The sequence below is a fragment of the Triturus cristatus genome, chromosome 2_1 (genome assembly GCF_964204655.1).
Source record: "Triturus cristatus chromosome 2_1, aTriCri1.1, whole genome shotgun sequence".
NCBI classification, from domain to species: Eukaryota; Metazoa; Chordata; class Amphibia; order Caudata; family Salamandridae; genus Triturus; species Triturus cristatus.
In genome coordinates this window covers 1,129,442,373-1,129,459,847 of record NC_140581.1, presented here as the reverse complement: position 1 = coordinate 1,129,459,847, position 17,475 = coordinate 1,129,442,373, and the positions used below count along the sequence as shown (strand labels likewise).

At 46.2% G+C, this 17,475-nt stretch overlaps 1 protein-coding gene across 5 annotated transcripts in view; it reads left to right on the top strand.

Moving 5' to 3' along the window:
- The window catches only part of ARHGAP24 (Rho GTPase activating protein 24), a 1,422,561-nt gene that overhangs the window by 1,121,930 nt on the left and 283,156 nt on the right, over window positions 1–17,475 (top strand). The window contains exon 1 of one of the 5 annotated variants that reach the window (XM_085636560.1): window positions 3,042–3,145. The exons of the other annotated variants lie outside the window; for them this stretch is intronic. The gene's annotated coding sequence lies outside the window, so the exon portion shown is untranslated. Of the gene's footprint in view, window positions 1–3,041; window positions 3,146–17,475 lie in introns of those variants that run through there. 5 annotated transcript variants of the gene reach the window in all.

The following is a 17,475-nucleotide window of genomic DNA, read 5'->3' as shown; positions in this document are numbered from 1 at the left end:
TTTTGGGCTTAAGAGCCCTTCTTCAGGGGTAACTGTAATAATGAAATGAACATCAGTACATTTAATTACACATATTATGGACCTCTGACCAGAGGCGTAATACAAGCCCCTGTGGTGCGGGGGACCCCCAAGCTCAAGGGGCCCCCTCAGCAAAGCACTCTGGCCGGAGAGCTCTTGATTGAGCCCGGAGGGGGGCCCCTCCACAAACCTTGCAGGGAGGCCCTCTCAAGTTTTGTTACGCCAGTGCCTCTGACCATTATGCCACATCCTCTCCATTGACCCCTTTTTAGGTCTCGGCTAGCGATGGCTGCGCTTGCGCAGACTCGCTCGCGAGACATAATGACTTGGGTGAAGAGGGGCTTGAACCCGCCCCTCTTCTTCCCTGTTCTCCATTGGCTGGCCTAATAAATGCTGGCCAGCCATTGGAGAAGAGGTTCCGTCACTCTAATCCTGCCCCGTCCTTTTCGGATCGGGGGGCGTGTTTTTTGCGAGAAGTCACAGGGAGGAGACAACAGCAAAACACGCCCCCCAATCCGAAAAGGACACTCCCTTTCTCCGAGGCATTTTCTGCTGTGCCTCGGAGAAAGGCGGTGGTGTGTCATCCCCGTCCACTTGGATATCCGTGCTAAACTCACACTTCTTCACTCCAAGTCGAGTAGTAAGTGAGAAATGTGCTTCCGTTGTATTCTTGCTAAGGTCGATCGTCAATAAAAGTTAATGTGTTTCTAAAGCAGTATTATTTTATGTCTTCCGGCAACAATTAACTCCCAAGTAAACAAATGCTAGTACTCTCACAGTCATTTATCACGCTGCAAATCCAAGACTACAAGTTCTCAAATGGAAAAGATCAAACGGCCTGATAACTTAATCACGCACCAAATTTGAAATTTGAGAGCTCGGAGACTAAGCCTTCACCTGGGTCCGCATTACCCTGCACCGCCCCACCAAGCCTCATTGATACAGAAGAGCGCAATTTCAACCCTAAACAACGCCGTAAAAAGTTCTACCACCGCCGTATCATGCGGTCACAACTTCTCATCGCAGTTTTAATTTTCTGCCTTACCTCATTTTTTCAGTAGTAAGGCATTCGAGCGTGGTGCAACTCTCTATCTCTCGCTACCTTCCACTGATTCAGAATTAATACTGGCGCCACTGTTCCTGAGTAGCTCATTCGTTCTCTCCATTGCAGCTCATCACGCTCAGATGGGAGTACGTAGGCAGGGCCGTGCTCGCGTACAAACCTTCAACCACGTTGAAAGCAATTTGCAAGTTTACTGTAAAGTTAGCACAAACTAAGACAACCAAAAGTAAAACTACGGTTTAAACAGTCAACTAGAGCATTGACGTTCCTTTCACGTATAATGTTAGAGGACAACAAGATAAAACCCCTGTATTTATTTTTGCATCTTGTGTAAACAAATTATTTCACTTTAATATTTGATAATAAACCGAACATTTCACTGTGTTGGAAAAAAAAATATTTAAGACTACTTCATATTATAGGCAATTCAATATATCATGTCCGCCACGTTTAAGAGGATGCTATGGGTTCGCGCAGTTATAGTCCTACTTCTATTACAATTTTGCTACTGACTAACTTCCTGGTTGGTTGCAACATGTACTTTTGCAATCCTAGCTTCCAGGCGTCCTACCGAGAAAAACCCTTCCAAAACACGGAAAGGCCGGGAGAGCAGAGACATTGTGCAGCCCGTAGCCAGCGGAGGTGGTCAGACCCAGCACCCGAGTCACAACGCGCAGAGCCACTGATGCAGGTAAGAGGCCCCGGAATCTGCGTGTAAAAGCAAGGCACGGGGTACGAAGGGTTACTCTAGTGAGTCTCTGTGTCTAGGTACTGTGCTGCCTGTGAAGCGTAGCCTGTTTGCAGTGTCTGTAAATGAGCAGGTATATCATGGTCTGCCTGTGGCCGTGCGGGGAGTCTTGTGTTTGCGTCTGCATGTGATGGGTCTGTGTGCATGGTAATTCTGTACGTGCATGGTATGTATGTGTGCGATGCATGTATGAATCAATATGCATTGCAAAGTCTGTGTGAATGGCGAAAGGTGTGTGTGTGTGTGAATGGAGCAGGTTTGGAGCGTGTATATGTAATTGATGCGTGTAGGGCGACTGTTCGCATATCGTACCAAGTAAACAAATGCTAGTACTCTCACAGTCATTTATCACGCTGCAAATCCAAGACTACAAGTTCTCAAATGGAAAAGATCAAACGGCCTGATAACTTAATCACCCACCAAATTTGAAATTTGAGAGCTCGGAGACTAAGCCTTCACCGGGGTCCGCATTACCCTGCACCGCCCCACCAAGCCTCATTGATACAGAAGAGCGCAGTTTCAACCCTAAACAACGCCGTAAAAAGTTCCACCACCGCCGTATCATGCGGTCACAACTTCTCATCGCCGTTTTAATTTTCTGCCTTACCTCATTTTTTCAGTAGTAAGGCATTCGAGCGTGGTGCAACTCTCTATCTCTCGCTACCTTCCACTGATTCAGAATTAATACTGGCGCCACTGTTCCTGAGTAGCTCATTCGTTCCCTCCATTGCAGCTCATCACGCTCAGATGGGAGTACGTAGGCAGGGCCGTGCTCGCGTACAAACCTTCAACCACGTTGAAAGCAATTTGCAAGTTTACTGTAAAGTTAGCACAAACTAAGACAACCAAAAGTAAAACTACGGTTTAAACAGTCAACTAGAGCATTGACGTTCCTTTCACGTATAATGTTAGAGGACAACAAGATAAAACCCCTGTATTTATTTTTGCATCTTGTGTAAACGAATTATTTCACTTTAATATTTGATAATAAACCTAACATTTCATTGTGTTGGAAAGAAAAATATTTAAGACTACTTCATATTATAGGCAATTCAATATATCATGGCCGCCACGTTTAAGAGGATGCTATGGGTTCGCGCAGTTATAGTCCTACTTCTATTACAATTTTGCTACTGACTAACTTCCTGGTTGGTTGCAACATGTACTTTTGCAATCCTAGCTTCCAGGCGTCCTACCGAGAAAAACCCTTCCAAAACACGGAAAGGCTGGGAGAGCAGAGACATTGTGCAGCCCGTAGCCAGCGGAGGTGGTCAGACCCAGCACCCGAGTCACAACGCGCAGAGCCACTGATGCAGGTAAGAGGCCCCGGAATCTGCGTGTAAAAGCAAGGCACGGGGTACGAAGGGTTACTCTAGTGAGTCTCTGTGTCTAGGTACTGTGCTGCCTGTGAAGCGTAGCCTGTTTGCAGTGTCTGTAAATGAGCAGGTATATCATGGTCTGCCTGTGGCCGTGCGGGGAGTCTTGTGTTTGCGTCTGCATGTGATGGGTCTGTGTGCATGGTAATTCTGTATGTGCATGGTATGTATGTGTGCGATGCATGTATGAATCAATATGCATTGCAAAGTCTGTGTGAATGGCGAAAGGTGTGTGTGTGTGTGAATGGAGCAGGTTTGGAGCGTGTATATGTAATTGATGCGTGTAGGGCGAGTGTTCGCATATCGTACGAAACGTATGAGTAGATGTGCTGGTCTGTATGATTAGATCTCTACATATGGGCGATGGATTTGTACGTGTGCTAATTAATAGCAACATGACAGGTGTGTGGAGTAAATAGTACCATATTGTTACGTATATGATCTGTATGTGTGTATGGCAAGGCTGACTGCTTCCTGACTGGTCTGTATGTGCGCGAGAGAGCTGTCGGCATGTTTCTGCGCGTGAATGTGGCGGGTCGCATTTAATATTCAGTTTTTTGTGAGGTTATCTGAACCCCACTTCTCTAGCCTTGGCTTAACTTTGTACACATCGCTGTTTTCATAGATGTTAGTACACTTGCTTCCGTTTATCTGAACAGGGACTGCATCTCCCAGAGTGCACCCTGTGTTAAAGAAAGGCGTCCAGGGGCCAATTCACCTTCTGGTAAAACTAAAGATTACAATCGGCCTTATGCCACCCTAAGCTTGAATGCGTGTTTGTATTTGGATATGTAATTCTGTGTAACACGTCACGTTGTAAGGACCGTATGTTTGGTGTATTGCCTTTGTCTTTTGTGCAGTGTTTTCTAGGCGCTGTCAATGGCCGGTGTCCCTATTAAACAGCACTCATTAGCGACACTCTCTCACTATCCTTTTATTGTGGGGATCGGGAGCGATAGGGTGGAATCCCTGGGGAAGGGTTGAGGTGGGGTTGGACCATACTTCAGAGATTTCTCGCAGCTTGGGAGATCATAGCACAAAAGTGACAGAAAAGACTAACCGTTGGCGCACGCTGGACCTCTCAAATAAATGTTTTACAAAAATATAAAATTTGCAGCACATCTCTCGGCACAGTGCACTGGCACTTCAGTCACGCCCACTCAGCCAACGCTAAAATGTGACCGAAAATATTTTCGGTTTGTGACCTCTTTATTTATTCGGCTCAGGTTTATGCTCCAACTCCCAGATATTGTCCATACATGAATTGGCAATCTAATTCACACCAAACAAATCGTAACTCCCAATGTGTCCGGCTACAGGGTCGGTCTCACTACTGGAACGCGTCAGGACAGATCATTGCTTGCTGCACGCCATTTGCGCATGCAATGCAAAGCGATTACATCCTTTCACCACAAATTCTGGTTCGTTGTGGTCGGAGAGTACATTTTCCTATGGCTCTTAGACAATGCTTAATTTGAGCCGGTGGTTTCCGGTGGAGGCCACCAGCACTCATTTTGGGGGAAAGCCCTTATATTAACTTATCAAACTTTGACCCAGAGCAACAAAGAAACAATACAAAAGGTGGGAAAAGGAGTAAGAGAAAGACGTAAAAAAATCAGTGACATAGAGAGAAGACAGGGGAGAACGACAAAATTAGATAAAGGGATAGGGACTGTCTGAAGGTGGATAAAAGACGCATGAGGTGAAATCAAGACTTAGCCGATAGAGACCCGTTCGAGGCCCCCTTAAAACAAGCATTTACAATGCAACGGTCTCGGCATTGTTAAAGTTAGAGCTATTGACATTGCTCATGCCATTATTTGTGTTTATTTTTGTTTTTAAAACATGTAAAGAAACTGCATTGTTATTTACAATGTCAATAGCTTAATCAGTGTGTGTGTGTGTGGCTCTGTGTGTGAGTGCAAATGCAATAGGTTTCGCATTTGAGAGTGATTAAGCTATTGACATTGTAAATAACAATGCCGTTTCTTTAAATGTTTTCAAAACAAAAATAATGTCATGAGCAATGCCAATAGCTTTAACTTTACCAATGCCGAGACCATTGCATTGTAAATGCTTGTTTAAACATATTTTAGAAATGAAATTCAGTTTTGTGCTCATCTTTGCCACTTATTTACACGACTCACAGATTACCAGGGTACTCAGATTTAAGCTGGCTGCTACCCCACAGTTGATATAACATTGTAATAAGGAGATGCCCAAGGCTGTAAACTGGCACAGTGATGCCCAGTCGCATTTTATGCTCTCCTTACTCAGTCTGCACATGAAAGTTATATTTGTGTGCGTGTAGTAATTTTTGTGCTCCCATGTGTACTTGCCTGTATGTGAGTGCATGATTGTGTGTGCATTTGTGTAGAGGTGGGCGAGTCACTGAAAGCTTGAACCAGACCCGAGTCTGAATCCAGGCTCTGGCTCAGCTCGAGGTCCTCCTCTTGAAACCTTAAGCCCATAACGAGCTGAGCTTTTATGAGGCTTCTGCCTGTCGTTCTCCCTCTACTTAGGATGTGGACTTAATGGTAGAAGCTGCCGACTTTGGAACTGGGGAATCAGGTTTGAGTCTTGGCATGGGCTCTACATCCTGTGATTCTGTACAAATCACTTAGTTTCCCTGTGCCTGTAAACAATGCATGTGTCCTTGTGTTATGTAACTGGTGCTCATGGATGTATGATGGAACCATGCATGCCTTTACAATGCAAGCGTCCTTACAATGCATGCGTCTTTACCACTTTTAAATATCTTGGCGCGCTTCCTCATTATTTATGGAAGTCAGTGTAAGTGATGACGGACCATGAAAGCGACAGTTCACGTATCCAAAAAGTCCGCCATGTCAGTATGGACAAAGTCAATTAGCCTCTAAGTGAGAACCTTGTCCATGTCTTGTGCTGAACTCACTCACCAACCTGGGGGCGACTGAAGAATGATCTTTGCCCTGCCGTGCTCCACTTGGTTTCGGGGTGTCATGGCAGGTTCCTGTTTGGTAACTGGAGTCCTTCGCCTTGTAGTAAGTGACGGCTAAGTGCCGGCAATGGCACCTCGTTAGAAAGTGGCGGCGGTTCTGGAAGCTCACATAAAGTTCTATCACTGATTTCCACTTGCTCCCGAACAACTTGCGAGCGGGTGTCGTTTGTCGTGATAGTGGCTAATCACGTATAATTTTATTCACCAATGGGGGCATTGTGACTACACACGCTTGAGGCATTGATGAAGGCTTGTTGCCGAAACCGGTCTGCCAGCGCTTTTAAATAAAGGACTGAAGAACACGAAGTCCGTGGAGTGCGTTATTCCCGAGGGGAAATTTGGTGAATAAAATTATACGTGATTAGCCACTATCACGATATATATATATATATATATATATATATATATATATATATATATATTCACTTAAAAAACCATAGGTTTCACACATGTTATAGTTAGGTGGATATTTCACTCATAAAAAACCAATGAAATTCCCCCGTTATAGTTAGTTCAGATAACTATAACTCGCGCGCCCGCAATCCACTGCTGATGACGTCACATATTACATCACTCATGACATGGTCAGTGGCATCACTCATGACATCACTGATGACATCATCCTTGTGATAGAGTGGCGGCCGCGTGAGTTATAGTTATCTGAACTAACTATAACGGGGGAATTTCATTGGTTTTTTATGAGTGAAATATCCACCTAACTATAACATGTGTGAAACCCATGGTTTTTTAAGTGAATTTGCAAGGTTTTTTAAATGCTAATTCCTAACTATAACGTGTGTGAAACCTATGGTTTTTTCAGTGAATTTGTACGGTTTTTTAAATGCTACCACCGAGCGCCCACGTTGCGCATTTCGTACCGTGCACGCCTCGCCATTTTTTACAAAATATCAATTGTTTTTTTCTCCCTTGGGGGTCCTTAGATTTATATATTAAATGCGATTGTTAATTCTTTTTTTTTTTTTTTTTTTTTTTTACCGTACGCGTACGGTAAGCTTACCGTACGCGCACTCCGTGATTTTTTTTAAAAATTATTAAATTTATATTTCATACTTTTTGGCCCTTCGTGAACCCCCTGACGAACGCTAGGGGGTCTGCAACTCTCTTCGTTGCCCCCTTTTCATGTTATCAACCTTTGTTTTTCAGTGCGAGAGACAGAAAATGGCGGCCGATACTTTCTGATTTCGACCGATTCGAATGTTTACAGTCATGTAACCACCAATCAGAATTGAGCTCGCGCACGGCACCGTACGCGTACGGTAAGCTTACCGTAAGCGCACGGAGCGCGCTTACAGATATATATATTGTTTTTAATGCTATTTTCTCAGGACCTACTGAACAGATTTACACCAGACCTGCAAAAGGCACATCCCTGACCTGAGGACTACCTCTCTGCCCAATTTCAAGTAATTCTGTTCAGCCGTTCGGGCTGTAGCTCGGACTAAAGGTCCTATGGGAAAATGCATGGGGAAAACGCGTTTTGGGACCCCCCTTTTTTCTCAGCCCCCGCTTGACGAATCCCCCCGAGACTTTCAGGGTAGGAGCGGAGCGTAGAGCCCCATTAGTTTTGAAAAATTCGCGAGGATTCGTCAACCGGCGCCAAAGTTATTCCAAATAGAATGTTGCGGATTTCCTATGGAAACACGGTCCTAACTATAACTATCTACTGGCGACCGCCAGTAGATAATATATATGTACATATATGTATATATACACACACACATATATATATACATATATATATATATATATACACACACACTCACACATCTAAGAGTCACACACCTAAGATAACCCCTGCACACCTACTTGGTAGCTTGGCACAGAGCAGTCAGGCTTATCCCAGAGGCAATGTGTAAAGTATTTGAACCTGCACACACAGTAACACAGTGCAAACACTACAAAGGGAGTCCACTCCAGTTTAGAAACATAGCCAATATTTATCTGAATAAAACAAGACCAAAACGACACAAATTGCATTGTGTCAGAGTAGGAGCGGTGCGTCACAGACTTCAGTGATGCAGCGCTTGAAACTAATGCAGCGGCGATCCCTCAGAGGCGCTGCGACAGAAAGCTGGGGCCTGCGTTGTAAGTCGTGGTCATTGCATCGAGCAGGAACCACGCTTTGGTGAAGACAGCAACAAAGCAGCAAGTTTTGCAAGAATGCACAGCTTCTGAATGACACTGTGAGCCAATGCATTGATTTCTTCTTCTTCTTGCACCAGAACCCCCTTCCAAGGGCCTAGGAACTAAGTAGATTTGGCACCAATTGACAAGACAAGACTCAAGGCAAGAGAGCCCAGGTGCTGGTAGGCGAAGTCTTTGATGGCCCTGAGTTCTAAACAGGAGGCAAGCTCAACTCAAGCCCTGGGGAATCTCAGGAAGCAGAATGTAGAAAGTCAAGTCCAGTCTTTTTACTCCCAGGACAGAAGCAGCAGGCCAACACAGCAGAGTGACAGTTTCTCCTGACAGCATCCAGCTCTTCTTCCCATCAGGATGTCCTCAATCCAGAAGTGCTCTGACTATATGATGTTAGAGGTCTAGTACTTATACTCAATTCAGCATTTGAAGTAGGCAAACTTCAAAGGAAGGTCTAGGTAGTGCACAAGACCCTGCCTTTCTCTGGCCTGGCTCCAGACACATTAAGCGGGGGGAGGTGTAGACCGCTTTGTGTGAGGACAGGCACAGCCCTATTCAGATGTCAGTGTCAACTCCTCCAACCACTCTAGCTCAGGAAGGCCACCAGGATATGCAGGGCACATCTCAGCTCCCTTTTTGTGACTGTCTAGAGTGAATGCACAAACAGCCCAGCAGTCATCCTAACCCAGATGTGTATTCAGCAGACAGGGAAAGGCACAGAATGGTTAGGCAAGAAAACACCCACTTTCTAAAAGTAAAAAGAACATTCGATGGACTGAATGCAAAACAATGTCATACATTCTCCACAGTACAGAGATCTGGGCCTAAATCCATTGTTTTGTTGCTCACCATACCATTCCAGTTTGGACCCAGCCATATGCAAATCAGTCTTGAACCTACGCCCAATGGGAACAGTCCAGCCCGAACTGCCAAGCCAGGTCCCCCCTGGACTGGAAACAAGCATCCTAGGACCGGTTTCGGGCTTTCAGCCCTCATCAGCCAGGATAGATGAACTCCAGTGGCATGGAGACCACGGGACCCAAGTCTGGGCATACCCGTCCCACTCGGGGCGACAAATGCAAAAAGAACAATTGATGGACAGAATGCAGAACAATGTCATTCATTCACCCCAGTACAGAGATCTGGGCCTAAATCCCTTGTGTTTTTGCTCACCATGCCATTCCAGTGTGAACCCAGCCATATGCAAATCAGTCTTGACCCTGCGCCCAATGGGAACAGTACAGCCCGAATTGCCAAGCGAGGTCCTCCATGGACTGGAAATAAGCATCCTAGGACCGTTTTTGGGCTTTTAGCCCTCATCAGCCAGGATAGCTTGACTCCAGTGGCATGGAGAGCACGGGACACACGTCTGGGTACACCCATCCCACCCAGGGTGACAAATACAAAAAGAACAATAAACCTAGATCTGTGACTGGGGTGAGTGTCTGAAAAGCTTCAGCGCTCCGACCATCATCTCCTTGTGTTTGCTTTGTTCGCCCTAAGTTGGGAGGGTATGCCCAGACGTGGGTCCCTTGCTCACTTTTTCACTGGATTCAAGCTAGCCTGGCTGATGAGGGCTGTTAGCCCGAAACCAGTCCCAGGATGCTTGTTTCCGGTCCAGGGAAGACATGGCTTGGCAGTTCGGGCTGGACTGTTCCCGTGAGGCACAGGGTCAAGACTGATTTGCATGAAGCTGTGTCCGAACTGGGGTGATGAAGTGAGCTAAAGAACGATGATGGATTCAACCCATATCTGTGACTGGGCGTGAGTGTCTGAAAAGTTTCAGTGCTCCGTCCATCATCTCCTTGTGTTTGCTTTTTTCACCCTAAGTTGGCAGGTTATGCCCAGACGTGGGTCCCTTGCTCACTTTGCCACTGGATTCAAGCTAGCCTGGCTGATGAGGGCTGTTAGCCCGAAACCGGTCTCAGGATGCTTGTTTCCGGTCCAGGGAAGACATGGCTTGGCAGTTCAGGCTGAACTGTTCCCATGAGGTACAGGGTCAAGACTGATTTGCATATAGCTGTGTCCGAACTAGGGTGGCGAATTGAGCTAAAGGACGATGATGGATTCAACCCAGATCTGTGACTGGGGGTAAGTGTCTGAAAAGTTTCAGCGCTCTGTCCATCATCTCCTTGTGTTTGCTTTGTTTGCCCTAAGTTGGCAGGGTATGCCCAGACGTGGGTCCCTTGCTCACTTTGCCACTGGATTCAAGCTAGACTGGCTGATGAGGGCTGTTAGGCCGAAGCCGGTCCCAGGATGCTTGTTTCCATTCCAGGGAAGACATTGCTTGACAGTTCGGGCTGGACTGTTCCCATAAGGAACAAGGTCAAGACTGATTTGCATATAGCTGTGTCCGAACTGGGGTGATGAAGTAATCTAAAGAACGATGATGGATTCAACCCAGATCTGTGACTGGGGGTGAGTGTCTGAAAAGTTTCAGTGCTCCGTCCATCATTTCCTTGTGTTTGCTTTGTTCGCTTTAATTCGGTTGGGTATACCAAGGCGTGGGCCCCTTGCTCACTTTGCCACTGGATTCAAGCTAGCCTGCCTGATGAGGGCTGTTAACCTGAAACCGATCTCAGTATGCTTGTTTCCGGTCAAGGGAAGACATGACTTGGCAGTTCGGGCTGGACTGTTCCCATGAGGCACAGGGTCAAGACTGATTTGCATATAGCTGTGTCCGAACTGGGGTGGCGAAGTGAGCTAAAGAATGATGATGGATTCAACCCAGATCTGTGACTGGGGGTGAGTGTCTGAAAAGGTTCAGCGCTCCGTCCATCATCTCCTTGTGTTTGCTTTGTTCGCCCTAAGTTGGCAGGGTATGCCCAGACATGGGTCCCTTGCTCACTTTGCCATTGAATTCAAGCTAGCCTGGCTGATGAGGGCTGTTAGCCTGAAGCCGGTCCCAGGATGCTTGTTTCTGGTCCAGGGAAGACATGGCTTGCGGGTTCGGGCTGGACTGATCCCATGAGGCACAGGGTCAAGACTGATTTGCATATAGCTGTGTCCGAACTGGGGTGGCGAAGTGAGCTACAGAACGATGATGGATTCAACCCAGATCTGTGACTGGGGGTGAATGTCTGAAAAGTTTCATCGCTATGTCCATCATCTCCTTGTGTTTGCTTTGTTCGCCCTAAGTTGGCAGGGTATGCCCAGACATGGGTCCCTTGCTCTCTTTGCCACTGGATTCAAGGTAGCCTGGCTGATGAGGACTGTTTGCCCGAAACCGGTCCCAGGATGCTATTTTCCAGTCCAGGGAAGACATGGCTTGGCAGTTCGGGCTGGACTGTTCCCATGAGGCACTGGGTCAAGACTGATTTGCATATGGCTGGGTCCAAACTGGGGTGGCGCAGTGGGCAAAAGAACAATGGATTTAACCCAGATCTTTTGACTGGGGGAGAATGTTTGCATTGTCAGCATTCCATCCATCATTTGCTTGCTGTAACACTTTTCACCCTAAGACACATACTCACCCTAAACTCTACGGAAAGCCCACATTCACCCGATGTTTTTTAAAATAGATTTTATTGATTCTTCCAAGAAAGAGAAAAAAAGAATATAAGGAAACAATATATATCAGCACTTATTATCGACATTCACAGTGGTTATTACAGCTTGCTGGAGATACAAACTATGGCATCCCAGTAATTGGTGCGTAGACAAGCATAGCACTTTGGTACTTAGACATTTATCCAAAAATCAGTCTTTAACGTATATGTGACTTTTGGACCGAGAATATGTACGTTTCTCGTATATCTAAAATGTAAGCAAAGGAGATAAAAGGGAAGAGGAAACAACCAAATATACCCCCCACCCTAACTCCAACTAGTCGCTGGCATGATGCAATTAGCCAGACTGTGATGTTGGTTAAGAGGGCCATGGGGAGGCAGATGGGGAAGAGGTCTTGCAACAATACCACGAAGAGTCGGGGTCTCACCGAGTGAGTAAGTCATCTTGCCCATGTGTTCCGATTCCAGTGGTCTGCCGGAGGAGGAGTGGGGGGGCGGGAAGTGTAATAAACGGTCCTGGTCCATCCCAGAATGGTGGTTAGGTCCCTTCCACTTGAGACCTAAATCTTTTTAGAAGAGCTTCCCATTCCATGGCTATGTTTTGCTTCCGGAGTCCGCTGTATTCTTTCCTGCGTTAGGCCTGTCCTTGGCTATGCGCCGATGCGTAACCTCCTCATGCCAACTAGTCGCTAAAGGGGTCCGGAGGGATTTTCATCATCTAGTAATTTGTCTCTTCGCTAACAAACTTGCAAAATCCAAGAAATGGGACAGTGTCTCGGAGGTTTTTGGGGGCCCGGGTACGAACCCAGCAGGCAATGTTCAATTGAATTCCATTGAATTCCATTGGGGAGCTTACGCCAACACCGCTAGAGCAGTATGTACATCCGTCAAATGAGCTTGCAAGGAAGGTCATGAACAAAGCATGCCACCAGGTCTGCAGGGTCACCTAGGGCACCCTGGGCGTGCCGTGGGTTAGATTTTGTGTATCTTGTGTGGTGTGAAATAAACTCTGTATAGCAGTGTAAATTGAATACATTTGAATCGGGAATTACAGGGAAGTTTGGTGGGGTATTCAAGGAGAAAGCGCCACTTTTTGTCATGTAGGGCCCTCGAAACTCAGAGGAGGGCTAGGGAAATTTACAAGTGTGTACGCAAGCCTTTGTATAGTTACTTCACGAGGTGACGACCAGTGCCCATCTCGTAGAGCGCTTGTGTGAGAGAGCGCGTTCCCGGGTTCCATCCCCGTTCGTGCCCAGTGCATATGAACATAATGAGTAACATTAGAATGAGTGAGGAAGAGGGAGTTTGGCATTCCCAGGGTATGGATAAGATCCTGGTGTATTGCAAGCCCTCAGTCAAAAAACATGTCCCTTGTTGTGTATATACTTCCTGACTCCCAGGGTTCTAATCCAGCAACTGTGAATGAACCCAATGGAGCCTGCAATCCCTTCAATGGTTTATTGGGTGCATACATGGCTGGGGTTGCCGTGTTTTTCAGGGCCTGCTTCCAATAAGTGAGTGCATTACTTAAGGGTAGCGGCAATCGGGTGGACGCGCTGCTCCCGGTAGCAACCTGTTCGGAGCATATGTGGAGTGCAATCTATTTCAGTTAGGTGGGGCCCTGCAAGCCAGTAAGTCAGCCATTGGAATTGGCCCGCATAACAATAAGCCAGAAAGTCCAGAGCGCCCATCCCCCCCCCCTCTGTCGGCGGTAGCTGTAATTTGAACAAGCTCACTCTGCGCCTACCTGGTCCCCAGATCAGATCAATAAGTAAAGTACTAAGTTGTTTAAAACAGATTGTTGAAATTACTACAGGCAGATTTACAAAAAAAGTATAAAAGATGGGGTAGCATCACCATGTTTGAGAGTGGCAGGCGGTCTACCACCAAGATGGCGAGTGTGAAACAGAACCGTACTTAGGAACGGAGAGAGGCAATGGTCTTGATAAGATTACCATCCCGCAGATCAGCAGTAGTCCTGTATATCTGTATCCCAAGGTAGTGAAAAATAAGTGGGCCATTGGTTATTATGTGTGGGCCTAATGGCAGGGTGTCTCCCAAGGGGCATTCTCAGAAGGCAAAAGCGTGAGATTTAGCGTGGTTTACATGTATGCCAGAGAGATCCCCAAACGATGTAAGCAGGGAGGCTAGGGTTGTGAGGTCCATAATAAGGTCTCGTACTTATACGATCATGTCATCTGCATACGGAGAAACAGCATATTGACGGGGACCTTGCAAAATACACCAGTTAGCCACCAACTGTCTAATACTTTGTGCTAGTGCCTCTATCGCTAGTACAAAGAGGAGTGGAGACAGTGGACACTCCTGCCTAGTGCCACAGGAAATCGGATAACTTAATGAAACGTGAGGGCCGGTACGTGCCCTTGCCATGGAATTAGTGTAAAGGAGTTTAATCCATTTAATATAAGTCAATGGAATGCCAAATTTAGTGATGGTGACAAACAAACAGTCCCATCCTAAGGTGTCAAATTCCTACTGTAGGTCGAGGGAGAGACAGCCTGCAGCAGGGTAGGTGTCTCCAGCTCCTTCCATACCAAGTATAGTCATCTAATGTTTAATGAGGTGCTACGGTGTGGGACAAACCCATTCTGGTCTGTGTGTATCCAGTCTGGTAGTAGGGGGCCTAGTCTGGGAGCCAGCACTTAGCTGAGTAGTTTGTATTCAGTCATCAATAGGGACAGTGGCCAGTAGGAGGAGATGTCATCTGAATCACGGCCAGGTTTAAGTAAGAACGTAACAAAGGCTTGGCATGTGGTGGGGGAGGGGACCCAGAATCCATGGAGTTCTTATACAGTCTTTCCAAATGTGGGAGAAAGCGTGAAGTGTAGGTGGTGTAAAATTCGATGGTGGGACCGTCTAGGCCAGTGGGTTTATTGTGGTGCAGTTCGTATATATTTATATATATATATATATGTATCTCCAAACAAAAAGGTAGCCCCTAGTGAGGATGCCTGCACGGAGGGTAAACTTCTATGGCGGGGGGCTACAGCAGAATCAGCTCACAGCATTTCATCAGGAGTATCGGCTCGAAGCGTTTCGGGCTCCCGCCCTTGTTCACAAGCCCCTCGAAACTGAAAACACAGCAACGAAATATGGAGAACACCTGCGTTTTATTTGAAAAGTCCCGCCCCACTGGGCTTGTACTTGTGCCACAACGGCGATGCCATTAGATGCATTCTGGTATTTGCAGTCACCACATATATTTTTTACCCCAGTGGGTGTTGCCGTGATCAGTAATAGTTCAATAAAATGTCCACAGTGGGTTGATGCAAAGGCTGTGACAACTCGATCCTGCTGACATCAAACACCACCCGTATAGACCCTCCGCTCCATGTTGACGCCTAGACCTCGATGCAACTGGATCCGCTTTCCACGGCGGGCAATCCTCGCGACCGAGCCAGGCCGCTCAATTCCAAACAAAAAGGTAGCCCCTAGTGAGGATGCCTGCACGGAGGGTAAACTTCTATGGTGGGGGGCTACAGCAGAATCAGCTCACAGCATTTCATCAGGAATAGCTGTTTCAGGCTCCTGCCCTTGTTCACAAGCCCCTCGAAACTGAAATCTAAAGGCATTGCCGTTGTGGCGCAAGTACACGCCCAGTGGGTCAGGACTTTTCAAATAAAATGCAGGTGTTCTCCATATTTGGTTGCTGTGTTTCCAGTTTCGAGGGGCTTGTGAACAAGGGCGCCGACACAGGAGCTCGATCAGACAATCAGTTTCGTGTTTATTATATTTTCAGCTGTTACTCTGAGGTACTTTTGAATAACACTTGTGATTTCTCAGCTGCATTCTATCTTCTTCATTGTAGAGTTCTAGTGGCCAAAGGACCACATTGCCCCCTTTGTCTACTTGACGTACTACGATTTATTTTCTGTTTTTGTTTGCCGAGTGCACTTTATCATGCTGGCTACCACTCTCGATAAAATTCTTACTGGATGATACTCATAGTACTTTGAGATCTTTGACGACTAAATCTAAAAAGATATCTATAGCGTCCTTGGGGGTATTAGGGGTAAAGGTCGATTTCGGTTTAAATACAGTATTTACACTCCCAAAAATATCAAAGCCAAACATACCCGCAGTATCACTTGATGTCCCAGTCATTGATTGTCCCTCATTCTCCTTCTCCAACTGGTATAGTTCATGATGAACTTTCAAATCTCCAACCTCAAGATTTTGTGTCACATCTGTTGCTGTCTGTGTACTCCCCAGCTGCTCTCTTCTGTTAGCAAATAATTTCTTGAGTTTTAATTTTCATATAAACTTGAAGACGTCAATGCGGGTCTGGGTATAATTAAAGTTGGTTTTCGTGCAGTATGATAAGCCCAATGATAATATGTGTGCCTCTTCAGTGGTTAGTTATAGATCTGTCAGATTCATTGTCATGGCAGGGTCTTCCATTATCTCCGATGGTACGGTTCCTTCACCCTGGCTCCTGATCGCAGTTCCATGCCTGCTTCGTCTGTTCTTGCGCCTCCTTGCTGTTCCTTTCTTTTTCGTTGTTGGTTCGGTCTCACATTTTGTGTCCGGTCTAACCGTAAAAAACGGAATGAATCAATTACAGAGGGGGGCTCGGATTGGTTTCCCCCACAGTTGTCATTCCTTCCTCCATCCTCTGACCCGGTATCCACATAGGAGCTCATCACTGAACTCGCTTCTGAGCTACATTCTGCCCCTTTGGAGCGCGCCTCCCTTTTTGTTTTTATCTTCATTTGTAGTGTTTGATAGCCTCTGCCTGCGAATGTTATCAAATCGGCGTTCAAATGTATATATTTGCCCCCGCTGGTAGTCGAGCCTATCTCTCAAGAATTTTGTGGCCTTGCGTTCTCTTATGGTTTGTTCATGTTTCATGTGATGTTTGTTGTATGATTTACATAGCAAAAATCTTCAGGGCTTTGCTCGTGTATGGGTTCTACTATCTGAGCCATACCCTTGGCTTGGCTCTGGCTCGGCTCTCCTTGTTAATTTATTGGCTCGCCTACCTCCATATTTGTGTACGTGCATCTGTATGCTTGTGAGGGAAGATGGTCTCCGGGAATGCATATATATGTGTTTGTAAATTTGGGTTTGTGCACGAGTATGTGCACGATACATGTGTATCTGCATGTTTGTGTGTGTATATATATATATATATATATATATAAATATATCTGTATATAAAGATATATATGTAATATATGTGTGTGTGTGTTTTGTGCGGGTGCAGCTGCATGCATGTGGAAGTGCACATGCCTCAATATTTGTCTGTGCGTGTGTATGTTCACCGCCCCATGTAATTTGTGCCCAAGACATACCCTGATTCTGTTGCGCAGTAAGTGCCATATTACGGTGAACATTAAAGACTTCTCAGCCACCAGCTCACTTTCCTTGGCTGTTTGTTCTCCAAATACAGGGAAACACAATGCCTTTCTTTGCTGGTAATTGCCTTTTCTGATGTGATTATTCCTCTGTGATTAGATTCCTGTTTGGAAACGTTAGCACCGAACTATTGTTCATTGTGTTCAGTTGGTGAATGGCTGCTGAGGAGCCGAGACTCGAGAGCTAGCAGCGTCCGTCGTACTGCTGAGGCGAGCGCTTCAGCCAAATGGGATCTCGACTGTGCA